At 47.1% G+C, this 12,875-nt stretch overlaps 1 non-coding gene across 1 annotated transcript; it reads right to left on the reverse strand.

Moving 5' to 3' along the window:
- Positions 1–11,086: 11,086 nt before the first annotated feature.
- Positions 11,087–11,161, reverse strand: Trnat-ugu (transfer RNA threonine (anticodon UGU)). The gene has a single exon. It is a non-coding gene; the product is annotated as a tRNA-Thr (tRNA).
- Positions 11,162–12,875: the final 1,714 nt, after the last annotated feature.

Below are 12,875 nucleotides of genomic sequence, written 5' to 3' on the forward strand. Positions count from 1 at the left end.
GGAGGCCCCGCCCACAGTTTGGAAACCCTTCATCTACATCTACATCTACATGATTACTCTGCAATTCACATTTAAGTGCTTGGCAGAGGGTTCATCGAACCACCATTCCACTCCCGAACAGCGCGCGGGAAAAACGAACACCTAAACCTTTCTCTTCGAGCTTGATTTCTCTTATTTTATTTTGATGATCATTCCTACCTATGTAGGTTGGGCTCAACAAAATATTTTCGCATTCGGAAAAAAAAGTTGGTGACTGAAATTTCGTAAATAGATCACGCCGCGACGAAAAACGTCTTTGCTTTAATGACTTCCATCCCAACTCGCGTATCATATCTGCCACACTCTCTCCCCTATTACGTGATAATACAAAACGAGCTGCCCTTTTTTGCACCCTTTCGATGTCCTCCGTCAATCCCACCTGGTAAGGATCCCACACCGCGCAGCTATATTCTAACAGAGGACGAACGAGTGTAGTGTAAGCTGTCTCTTTAGTGGACTTGTTGCATCTTCTGTCCTGCCAATGAAACGCAACCTTTGGTTCGCCTTCCCCACAATGTTATCTATGTGGTCTTTCCAACTGAAGTTGTTCGTAATTTTAACACCCAGGTACTTAGTTGAATTGACAGCCTTGGGAATTGTAGTATTTATCGAGTAATCGAATTCCAACGGATTTCTTTTGGAACTCATGTGGATCACCTCACACTTTTCGTTATTTAGCGTCAACTGCCACCTGCCACACCATACAGCAATCTTTTCTAAATCGCTTTGCAACTGATACTGGTCTTCGGATAACCTTACTAGACGGTAAATTACAGCATCATCTGCGAACAACCTAAGAGAACTTCTCAGATTGTCACCCAGGTCATTTATATAGATCCCTGGGGAACACCTGATATCACTTCAGTTTTACTCGATGATTTGCCGTCTATTACTACGAACTGCGACCTTCCTGACAGGAAATCACGAATCCAGTCGCACAACTGAGGCGATACCCCATAGGCCCACAGCTTGATTAGAAGTCGCTTGTGAGGAACGGTGTCAAAAGCTTTCCGGAAATTTAGAAATACGGAATCAACTTGAGATCCCCTGTCGATAGCGGCCATTACTTCGTGCGAATAAAGAGCTAGCTGCGTTGCACAAGAACGATGTTTTCTGAAACCATACTGATTACGTATCCATAGATCGTTCCCTTCGAGGTGATTCATAATGCAAACCGACGTCAATGATATAGGTCTGTAGTTCGATGGATTACTCCTACTACCCTTCTTAAACACTGGTGCGACCTGCGCAATTTTCCAATCTGTAGGTACAGATCTATCGGTGAGCGAGCGGTTGTATATGATTGCTAAGTAGGGATCTATTGTATCAACGTAATTTGAAAGGAACCTAATCGGTATACAATCTGGACCTGAAGACTTGCGCGTATCAAGCGATTTGAGTTGCTTCGCCACCCCTAAGGTGTCTACGTCTAAGAAACTCATGCTAGCAGCTGTTCGTGTTTCAAATTCTTGGTGCAGTAAAATCATCCGCACTTAAATTTGGATGGCCGGAAGGGGATTGGAACCGGCGTCCTCCTTGGGAATTGCTCTCTGTACGTATATGCCAAGGGAGAGAGAGAGGGAGAGGGGAGAGAGAGAGAGAGAGAGAGAGAGAGAGAGAGAGAGAGAGTATACGTGTGTGTGGCCCGGTTTCTGCTCTGTCAACGGCTCAGTGAGGAGGAGAAAGTTGTCCAGCTCCAGCGGACATCGCCTGGAACTGGTAGCGAGCCTGCTGCACTCACAGGCGAGGAGAGGAAAGTCAGCGGCGCGCTCGTACTGATTTGGTACCGTCGCCTCCTCCGATTTCTGTTCCAGTTACCTGAAAACTTTTTCCTGTCCATAACCCAGACACTCGGTTTTATTTTTCGTTGACCTGGTGTCTCACGCAAATTTCGCTTGCTTCCACGTCGCAAGATCGTTGTGGTTTTCAGTGCTTCCCCTCTCCCCTCCTCCTCCCCGGATTCCTCCGCAGTGACGTTTTAATTACAGCCTTGCAGCCTGGTATACAATTCCATTTCCTTGCACGAGATTTCTACGGCTGAAGCTGTCTGTCGTCGTCTTACTGTATGAGCGATGCTTTCATTCTTTCTCGCAGCATGTGACCAAGCGCCAAGGATAAATGTAGAAATATTAAATTAAGTACTGCTCAAGATAGTTTACGGAAAATGTAAAAGGGTATTTCGAGTATCAATATCAGTTCCCCCATCCAGTGTTCCAATAACGAAAGGTAGGGGGGACAGCGGGGCAGAATGCCGGACATTTGCCACACTTGCCCCTTCGCCAGGTAACTTGAGTAAAGATCCCCCAGGTAAGAGACGCCCTTCCTCGTACTACTTCTGTCCGCTCTCAAACCGCCGTCTCCACATCTTACTCGATACAACCAGTACGTAAGGGACCTTCTTCTTCGACATCTTGGCGAAATACAGAGCTTCTTTTCCGAAATCGAAATATTTACAACTTTTGGGAAACGAAACTAATACCGACGATTATGTCAGTATGTAATGACTTCCTGGCAGATTAAAACTGTGTGCCGGACCGAGACTCGAACTCGGGACCTTTGCCTTTCGCGGGCAAGTGCTCTACCAACTGAGCTACCCAAGTACGACTCACGCCCCGTCCTCACAGCTTTACTTCTGCCAGTACCTCGTCTCCTACCTTCCAACCTTTACAGAAGCTCTCCTGCGAACCTTGCAGAGCTATCACTCCTGAAGGATATTGCGGAGACATGGCTTAGCCACAGCCTGGGGGATGTTTCCAGAATGAGATTTTCACTCTGCAGCGGAGTGTGCGCTGATATGGAACATCCTGGCAGGTTTCGAGTCTCGGTCCGGTACACAGTTTTAATCTGCCAGGAAGTTTCATATCAGCGCACTCTCCGCTGCAGAGTGAAAATCTCATTCTGGAAACATCCCCCAGGCTGTGGCTAAGCCATGTCTCCGCAATATCCTTTCTTTCAGGAGTGCTAGTTCTGCAAAGTTCGCAGGAGAGTTTCTGTAAAGTTTGGAACGTAGGAGACGAGGTACTGGCAGAAGTAAAGCTGTGAGGACGGGGCGTGAGTCGTGGTTAGGTAGCTCAGTTGGTAGAGCACTTGCCCGCGAAAGGCAAAGTTCCCGAATTCGAGTCTCGGTCCGGCACACAGTTTTAATCTGCCAGGAAGTTTCATATCAGCGCACACTCAACTGCAGAGTGAAAATCTCATTCTGGAGTAAGTAATTAGTTCTACCAACTATAAATATAGATCCCTCTGTCTGTAGGGTATCTTCCTTTCACGCTTACTGATTGTGTTAGAAACAGTCCATCGACATGGGAGCAGTAAGAAAGGAACGATGTAAAGAGAATGCGAATGTACGCTAATAATTTCTTTTTGATCACTGCATTTGTGCCTACTTTAATTACTACAACTGCAAGCCCAAAAGACAATAAGGAAAGAAGAAATGGGAATGTGAAAGTTTGAAAAGAAGAACGACATACTCCAGATTAATTTACTCTCTAAAATCCGATATCCCTTGCGGCGAAACATTAGTTAATAATGTGTAGCGGGACAATGTTCAAAACATGACTGAAAATACGTTCACTAAATAGAGATAAGAACATCTATGACTGACATGTCATTTAAAGTCGACGACAGTTTTAAAATGTTAGAAAGAAGGAAATTAAGTAATACAGAATGCTATGCTTGTAACGTACGTTGTTGTTCTACATTGCTTAGCTCTGGTATTTACACGGTCACAGCATCCTAGGATTTGGAGGGAAAAAGCCGTAATTGTAATTATCTGCACTACAACAGAAACAAGAAACGCAACTTAAGGAAAATTAATGTAATGTGTGTTTCAGCTCACAAGCGACATTGAAGCAGATAGTTCCTGTGACTTACTATGGGCAGAGGATATATTCGACAACCGGAATAAATTAATAACTGGCTCCTTTTAGCGTCTCTCGGTCTCAGATGAAACAGTTGCTGAAGAGTTCAAAGAAAACTTGAGTCTCATCACAAATAGGTACGCTACTCATACGATTATAGTTGACAGTGACTTCAATATACCTTCCGTATGTTGACAAAAATACATTTTCAGACCCTATTGTAGATAGAAAACAACTTCCGTAATTGTTCTAAATGCTTTTTTTAAAATTATTTTGAACAATTAGTTCACGAGGCCAATCAAATTGTAAATGATTACGAAAACACACTTGACCTCTAACCACAAATAATCCTGAGCATCACGACGGATACAGGGATTACAGTCGTAGCGAGGGTCCATTCCGTAACAAAGAAATTCACCAAAACTAAACTGTTTATATTTGCATCTAAAAATTCGGTTGACGTCTTTCTAAGAGACAGTCTCCAATCCTTCCAAACTATGTATGTGAAGACCATATGTGGCTTAAGTTCAAATAAATGGTATCAACAGCACTCGAGAGATTCATACCAAATAAATTAATAAGAGACGAAACTGATCCCCCATGGTACACAAAACACGACAGAAAGCTGCTGCAGGATCACCGAAAAAGGCAAGTATAATTTAGACGAACGCAAAATCTCCAAGATTGGCGAAGTTTTACTGAGGCTCGAAATTTGGTGCGGATTTCAATGCGAGATGCATTTAATAGTTTCCACAACGAAGGTCTCTCTAGAAATGTGGCAGGAAATCCAAAGAGATTCTGGTCCTATGTTAAGTAAACCAGCGGAAAAGCTCAGTAAGTACCTTTACCGCGCGACAGCGGTGAGGAGGAGGAGGGGGTGACAAGGGACTCAACCCTTCGGAGCAGGTAAAATCGTGGCAAATGTCCGGCGTGGCAAATGTCTGTCGTGGCAAATGTCCGCACACCGTCGGACAAAGTGGCCAGGGCGGGCAAAGTGCCCAGTGGGGTCCTGCGGACTATAAGCTGCTAGCATGGCGAAGAAACTTTTTAGTTTATTTTGTCTGCAGGTCAGTCACTCCACGGAGTCTAACCTGTCTGCTGTGCCGCTTCGCAGAGCTATAATATTTTTTTCTTATTTTAGTTTTGCTGATGTAAGATCAGTGGTCAGTTTGTGTAGTAATTGTGCAGAGGGAACGTGACGTATGTCTCTTTAATGAAACTGTATTGAAAGTGTCATATCTTGACTCCATCGTCCCTCTTTACTGAATGTTCGGTCATGCTTTTATAGGGTATACGGCTCTTGTATAAAGGCGTGAATGTGGGCAAACTAGCCATCTCGGGCGGTGGCTTCTGGCCACTTTGTGTAGTGCGACTACGCAATAGCAGAGGACGAAATAAGTACTCCTCGACAATGCTTAAAACAGGTAAGTGATATAGAAGCGGGAAATAAAGAAAGAGAAGAAAAGAAAAAGGAAGAAAAATGAAAATAGCCGAAGAGAAGAGAGGTAGTAAAAAGAAGAGTGCGAGGAAAATGAAACCCAACCATAATATGGCTCTTTTTGATGACAACGATGTAGACAGAGAGAGCGTAAACTGCGAAGCAAAATTGTCACGTTCAAGACCAAAAGAGCAGAGGACTTCGTGCCAGCTGTGGTCCCTCTGGATCAATGAACTTCGTACAGCAGTTGAGGAATACATTTTGACTTTTATTTGTGAAGAGTTTAATTCGAATCAAGATTCACAATAAAATACATTTAGTTCATTGTTACAGCAATATTTTTAAGAATTGTTAGGTCTTTCGTGGCCACTTGTTGACAAACTGCCTATTGGCTTCTGTCTCGGGTTCTTCGGCCGACGTTCATCTAATGATTTTTCTGACGTTTCGCCAGCACGAGTGGCTGGCATTGTCAAAGCTTCACCCTCCATTGCTGGTGGTGGAGCCGAGCTTGCGGCCGCAGACTACATGTACCTGGCGCGCCAACGTACGTGGTCTTCTCCGCGGTCATTTCCGGTGCGGTTCTCCTCTCGCTACCTGCGACGGTCGTTCGCTGCAGTACGGGAAGCCAGGAACCGTTTACCTTAAGGCTTTCCTCTTTCTTGTTGAAACTGTTCGCGTGTTTTTGTATTTCTACAGCTTCTCTGATCAAGCGCGTGTGATAGTGCTTCTCTACAGCCAGAACTTCCGTGTCGGCGAATTTTATTACGTGGTCGGTCTCATTCATATTGCGCAAACATGGCGTAAAGACGATTTAAAAACCGACAAGGAAGATCAAAGAGTGTCTTAGATCGGCGAAGGAGAAAAGAGACCCACTTGCAATGTCGGGGATATACCGTATACCACGCACATGCGGAAAAGTTTATGTCGGGATGACTGGACGATCAGTCAACACCAGGATCAAAGAACATAAGCGACATTGCAGGTTGGGGCAAGTGGAGAAATCGGCCGTGGCAGAGCACGCACTGACTGAGACCGACCACGTAATAAAATTCGCCGACATGGAAGTTCTGGCTGTAGAGAAGCACTATCACATGCGTTTGTTCAGAGAAGTTGTAGAAATAGAAAAACACGCGAACAGTTTCAACAAGAAAGAGGAAAGCCTTAAGGTAAACGGTTCCTGGCTTCCCGTACTGCAGCGAACGACCGTCGCAGGTAGCAAGAGGAGAACCGCACCGGAAATGACCGAGGAGAAGCCCTCGGACGTTGGCGCGCCAGGTACGAGGTGCATTCAAGTTCTAAGGCCTCCTATTTTTTTTCTCCGGACTGGAAAGAGATAGAAACATGCGCATTGTTTTAAAATGAGGCCTTGTTCATTGTCAATACGTCCCAGAGATGGCAGCACCGTACGGCAGATGGAATTTTACCGCCAGCGGCGAGAATGAGAACTGTTTTAAAAACTTAAAATGGCGACGTTTTCCTTATTTGAACAGCGTGCAATCATTCGTTTTCTGAATTTGCGTGGTGTGAAACCAATTGAAATTCATCGACAGTTGAAGGAGACATGTGGTGATGGAGTTATGGATGTGTCGAAAGTGCGTTTGTGGGTGCGACAGTTTAATGAAGGCAAAACATCGTGTGACAACAAACCGAAACAACCTTGGGCTCGCACAAGCCGGTCTGACGACACGATCGAGAAAGTGGAGAGAATTGTTTTGGGGGATCGCCGAATGACTGTTGAACAGATCGCCTCCAGAGTTGGCATTTCTGTGGGTTCTGTGCACACAATCCTGCATGACGACCTGAAAATGCGAAAAGTGTCATCCAGGTGGGTGCCACAAATGCTGACGGACGACCACACGGCTGCCCGTGTGGCATGTTGCCAAGCAATGTTGACGCGCAACGACAGCATGAATGGGACTTTCTTTTCGTCGGTTGTGACAATGGATGACACGTGGATGCCATTTTTCAATCCAGAAACAAAGCGCCAGTCAGCTCAATGGAAGCACACAGATTCACCGCCACCAAAAAAATTTCGGGTAACCGCCAGTGCTGAAAAAATGATGGTGTCCATGTTGTGGGACAGCGAGGGCGTAATCCTTACCCATTGCGTTCCAAAGGGCACTACGGTAACAGGTGCATCCTACGAAAATGTTTTGAATAACAAATTCCTTCCTGCACTGCAACAAAAACGTCCGGGAAGTGCTGCGCGTGTGCTGTTTCACCAAGAAAACGCACCAGCACATCGACCTAACGTTACGCAACAGTTTCTTCGTGATAACAACTTTGAAGTGATTCCTCATGCTCCCTACTCACCTGACCTGGCTCCTAGTGACTTTTGGCTTTTCCAACAATGAAAGACACTCTCTGTGGCCGCACATTCACCAGCCGTGCTGCTATTGCCTCAGCGATTTTCCAATGGTCAAAACAGACTCCTAAAGAAACCTTCGCCGCTGCCATGAAATCGTGGCGTCAGCGTTGTGAAAAATGTGTACGTCTGCAAGGCCATTACGTCGAGAAGTAATGCCATTTTCATCGATTTCGGGTGAGTAGTTAATTACAAAAAAAAATCGGAGGTCTTAGAACTTGAATGCACCTCGTACATATAGTCTGCGGCCGAGAGCTCGGCTCCAGTTCACCACCGGCAACGGAGGGTGAAGCTTTGACAATGCCAGCCACTCGTGCTGGCGAAACGTCGGAAAAATCATTAGATGAACGTTGGCTGAAGAACCCGAGAAATAAGCAAATAGGCAGTTTGTCAATCTTTTTAAGGCCCTCACGTTTGAGTTTTAAGCTAAGTGGTCACTGTGAAAAATAAATTGTTTAAAGTACGTAATTTGATCCTAAGGTAATTAAACTTCAACAGATTATATCATTCATTTCTATGTATTTCAGTCTATTGCTACTAAGCTTAAAAAATGGGAATACATTAGCCTGGCTATTTTGTCCGGCTTTCCTCTATGTGGGAAGAACGACAGTAAGTAGGTCTACAAATGAGTCCGAATACCTCTGAGTTGCCAGTGGTAATCATTATGTAGCAATCGACATGGGTACCGATATCTGTTGTGGGTTGGCAGGAGAGCCCACCGTGTGATATTAGAGGAAGCTGAAAGGCACGCGTTTTAGCTCACGCAGTCTGGCGTGAGGTCTGGAACAGGACAAGGAAATTAGACTTTAGAAAAAACTGACGTAGCAGGTGGAATACTTAACTTTAATCCATAGATGGTGAACATCGCTCTTGACGGTACATTATACATAATCTCAATAGTATCTGGTAATGGCGCCTTGCTAGGTCGTAGCAAATGTAGCTGAAGGCTATGCTAACTATCGTCTCGCCAAATGAGAGCGTAATTTTGTCAGTGAACCATCGCTAGCAAAGTCGGTTGTACAACTGGGGCGAGTGCTAAGAAGTCTCTCTAGACCTGCCGTGTGGCGGCGCTCGGTCTGCGATCACTGACAGTGGCGACACGCGGGTCCGACGTATACTAACGGACCGCGGCCGATTTAAAGGCTACCACCTAGCAAGTGTGGTGTCTGGCGGTGACACCACAATATCAAAGTCGATCGTCGCTCCTTTCATCCACGAGACTCAGAAGGCGGTAGGTACGGGCACCCAAGAATAAGACGCAGTCAAATGAAAACGACGGCGATGGAAGAAAGTAAGTAAACTTCACTATTTCAGAAGTAACAGCCATAACTTTGACATTTATCTCCCTGTAGCACAAGAAGGTCAGTGCTGTCACGGAAAAATCTTTGCGGTTGTCTACGGGAACTTGGTTCCATCCAGGCGTGCATCTCTTCGTCCGAAGCAAATCTATGGCTACGAAAGACATCAAAAACATTGCAGCCTGCCTCTGAATTCCTTCACGTTTTCCTTTAATTCGATTAGGCGCGGATCCCAAACACTCGAGCAGTACTCAAGAATGGGTCGCACTAGTGCCCTATATGCCATTTCCTTTACAGATGAACCACAGTTTCCCAAAAATCTCCCAATCAGCCGAAGTCGACCATTCACCTTCAATTCTACAATCCTCACATGCTCGTTCCATTTCGCATCGCTTTGCAACGTTACGCCCCCATATTTAAACAACTTCACTGTGCCAAGCAGGACACTGCTAATGCTGTATTCGAACATTACAGATTTGTATTCTCTCCTCATCCTGCATTAACTTACGTTTTTAACTACACTCCTGGAAATTGAAATAAGAAAACCGTGAATTCATTGTCCCAGGAAGGGGAAACTTTAATGACACATTCCTGGGGTCAGATACATCACATGATCACACTGACAGAACCACAGGCACATAGACACAGGCAACAGAGCATGCACAATGTCGGCACTAGTACAGTGTATATCCACCTTTCGCAGCAATGCAGGCTGCTATTCTCCCATGGAGACGATCGTAGAGATGCTGGATGTAGTCCTGTGGAACGGCTTGCCATGCCATTTCCACCTGGCGCCTCAGTTGGACCAGCGTTCGTGCTGGACGTGCAGACCGCGTGAGACGACGCTTCATCCAGTCCCAAACATGCTCAATGGGGGACAGATCCGGAGATCTTGCTGGCCAGGGTAGTTGACTTACACCTTCTAGAGCACGTTGGGTGGCACGGGATACATGCGGACGTGCATTGTCCTGTTGGAACAGCAAGTTCCCTTGCCGGTCTAGGAATGGTAGAACGATGGGTTCGATGACGGTTTGGATGTACCGTGCACTATTCAGTGTCCCCTCGACGATCACCAGTGGTGTACGGCCAGTGTAGGAGATCGCTCCCCACACCATGATGCCGGGTGTTGGCCCTGTGTGCCTCGGTCGTATGCAGTCCTGATTGTGGCGCTCACCTGCACGGCGCCAAACACGCATACGACCATCATTGGCACCAAGGCAGAAGCGACTCTCATCGCTGAAGACGACACGTCTCCATTCGTCCCTCCATTCACGCCTGTCGCGACACCACTGGAGGCGGGCTGCACGATGTTGGGGCGTGAGCGGAAGACGGCCTAACGGTGTGCGGGACCGTAGCCCAGCTTCATGGAGACGGTTGCGAATGGTCCTCGCCGATACCCCAGGAGCAACAGTGTCCCTAATTTGCTGGGAAGTGGCGGTGCGGTCCCCTACGGCACTGCGTAGGATCCTACGGTCTTGGCGTGCATCCGTGCGTCGCTGCGGTCCGGTCCCAGGTCGACGGGCAAGTGCACCTTCCGCCGACCACTGGCGACAACATCGATGTACTGTGGAGACCTCACGCCCCACGTGTTGAGCAATTCGGCGGTACGTCCACCCGGCATCCCGCATGCCCACTATACGCCCTCGCTCAACGTCCGTCAACTGCACATACGGTTCACGTCCACGCTGTCGCGGCATGCTACCAGTGTTAAAGACTGCGATGGAGCTCCGTATGCCACGGCAAACTGGCTGACACTGACGGCGGCGGTGCACAAATGCTGCGCAGCTAGCGCCATTCGACGGCCAACACCGCGGTTCCTGGTGTGTCCGCTGTGCCGTGCGTGTGATCATTGCTTGTACAGCCCTCTCGCAGTGTCCGGAGCAAGTATGGTGGGTCTGACACACCGGTGTCAATGTGTTCTTTTTTCCATTTCCAGGAGTGTATATATGACGGTAGTATCTGTTCCCGAAAGAACAGTTACCGTCAGTGACCATGCAGCTTTGCTAGAAATGAAATGATAATTAAATAGACACCCTAGCTGCAAGCAGGCGTTGATACACGTCATTGGGGACATGTTGAAAATGTGTGCCCCGACCGGGACTCGAACCCGGGATCTCCTGCTTACATGGCAGACGCTCTATCCATCTGAGCCACCGCGGGCACAGAGGATAGTGCGTCTGCAGGGAGTTATCCCTTGCACGCTCCCCGTGAGCTCCACATTCCCAACATGTCCACAACACTACATTCGTAGTGCGCCTAACAGATGTTTGCCCATCATACTCAGTACTCGTGGCAGATTAATCTACCAAGTCCCGTACGAGTTCGGGCATAGCGTGTGCGTTCGCACAAGAAGGTCAAAGGCCGGGAACCCATATTTTTAACTATATATGACGGTAGTATCTGTTCCCGAAAGAACACATACCGTGTATGACCATGCAGCTTTGCTAGAAATGAAATGATAATTAAATAGACACCCTAGGTGCAAGCAGGCGTTGATATACATCATTGGGGGCATGTTGAAAATGTGTGCCCCGAAGCAGGAGATCCCGGGTTCGAGACCCGGTCGGGGCACACATTTTCAACATGTCCCCAATGAAGTGTATCAACGCCAGCTTGCAGCTAGGGTGTCTATTTAATTATCATTTCAACTTACGTTTTTCTGCACTTAGAGCTAGCTGCCATTGAACACACCAACTAGAAATTTTGTTTAAGTCATCTTGCATGCTCCTACAGTCGCCTTACCGTACACGACAGCCGACACCTTACCGTGAACCACAGCATCATCAGCAAACAACCGATGATTGCTGCTTTACCGATGGGTTCGAATGACTCGTAAATATTAGGGTGATGCTTCGGGAACACATACGGGAATCTATGGAGGAAGGGGATGTGCTGGCTGTAGTGCCCGAGCGGTTCTAGGCGCTACAGTCTGGAACCGCGCGACCGCTACGGTCGCAGGTTCGAATCCTGCCTCAGGCATGGATGTGTGTGATGTCCTTAGATTAGTTAGGATTAATTAGTTCCAAGTTCTAGCGGACTGATCACCTCAGCAGTTAAGTCCCATAGTGCTCAGAGCCATTTCAACCACTTTGAAGGCGACGTTTTCTTCGAGGAACACTACTGAGGAAATTTAGAGAACCAGCATTTCAAGCAGACTGCCGAACGATTCTAATGTCGTCGACGTACATGTCGTATAAGGACCACAAAAATAAGAGAAATTGGGGCTCGTACGAAGGCATGCAGACAGTTGCTTCTTGCCTCGCTCTATTTGCAACCGAGACAGGATAGCAAACGGCTAGTAGTGGTACAGGGTACCCTCCGCCACGCACGATACGGTGACTTGCGGAGTATGTACACTTCTGGTCATTAACATTGCTACACCACGAAGATGACGTGCTACAGACGCGAAATTTAGCCGACGGGAAGAAGATGCTGTGATACGCAAATGATTAGCTTTTCAGAGCATTCACACAAGGTTGGCGCCGGTGGCGACACCTACAACGTGCTGACATGAGGAAAGTTTCCAACCGATTTCTAATACACAAACAGCAGTTGACCGGCGTTGTCTGGTGAAACGTTGTTGTGATGCCTCGTGTAAGGAGAAGAAATGTGTACCATCACGTTTCCGACTTTGATAAAGGTCAGATTGTAGCATATCACGATTGCGATTTATCGTATCGCGACATTGCTGCTCGCGTTGGTCGAGATCCAATGACTGATAGCAGAATATGAAATCGGTGGGTTCAGGAGGGTAATACAGAACGCCGTGCTGGATCCCAACGGCCTGGTATCACTAGCAGTCGAGACGACAGGCATCTTATCCGCACGGCTGTAACGGATCGTGCAGCCACGTCTCGATCCCTGAGTCAACAGAT

Source organism: Schistocerca nitens, chromosome 10, assembly GCF_023898315.1.
Source record: "Schistocerca nitens isolate TAMUIC-IGC-003100 chromosome 10, iqSchNite1.1, whole genome shotgun sequence".
Taxonomy (NCBI): Eukaryota; Metazoa; Arthropoda; class Insecta; order Orthoptera; family Acrididae; genus Schistocerca; species Schistocerca nitens.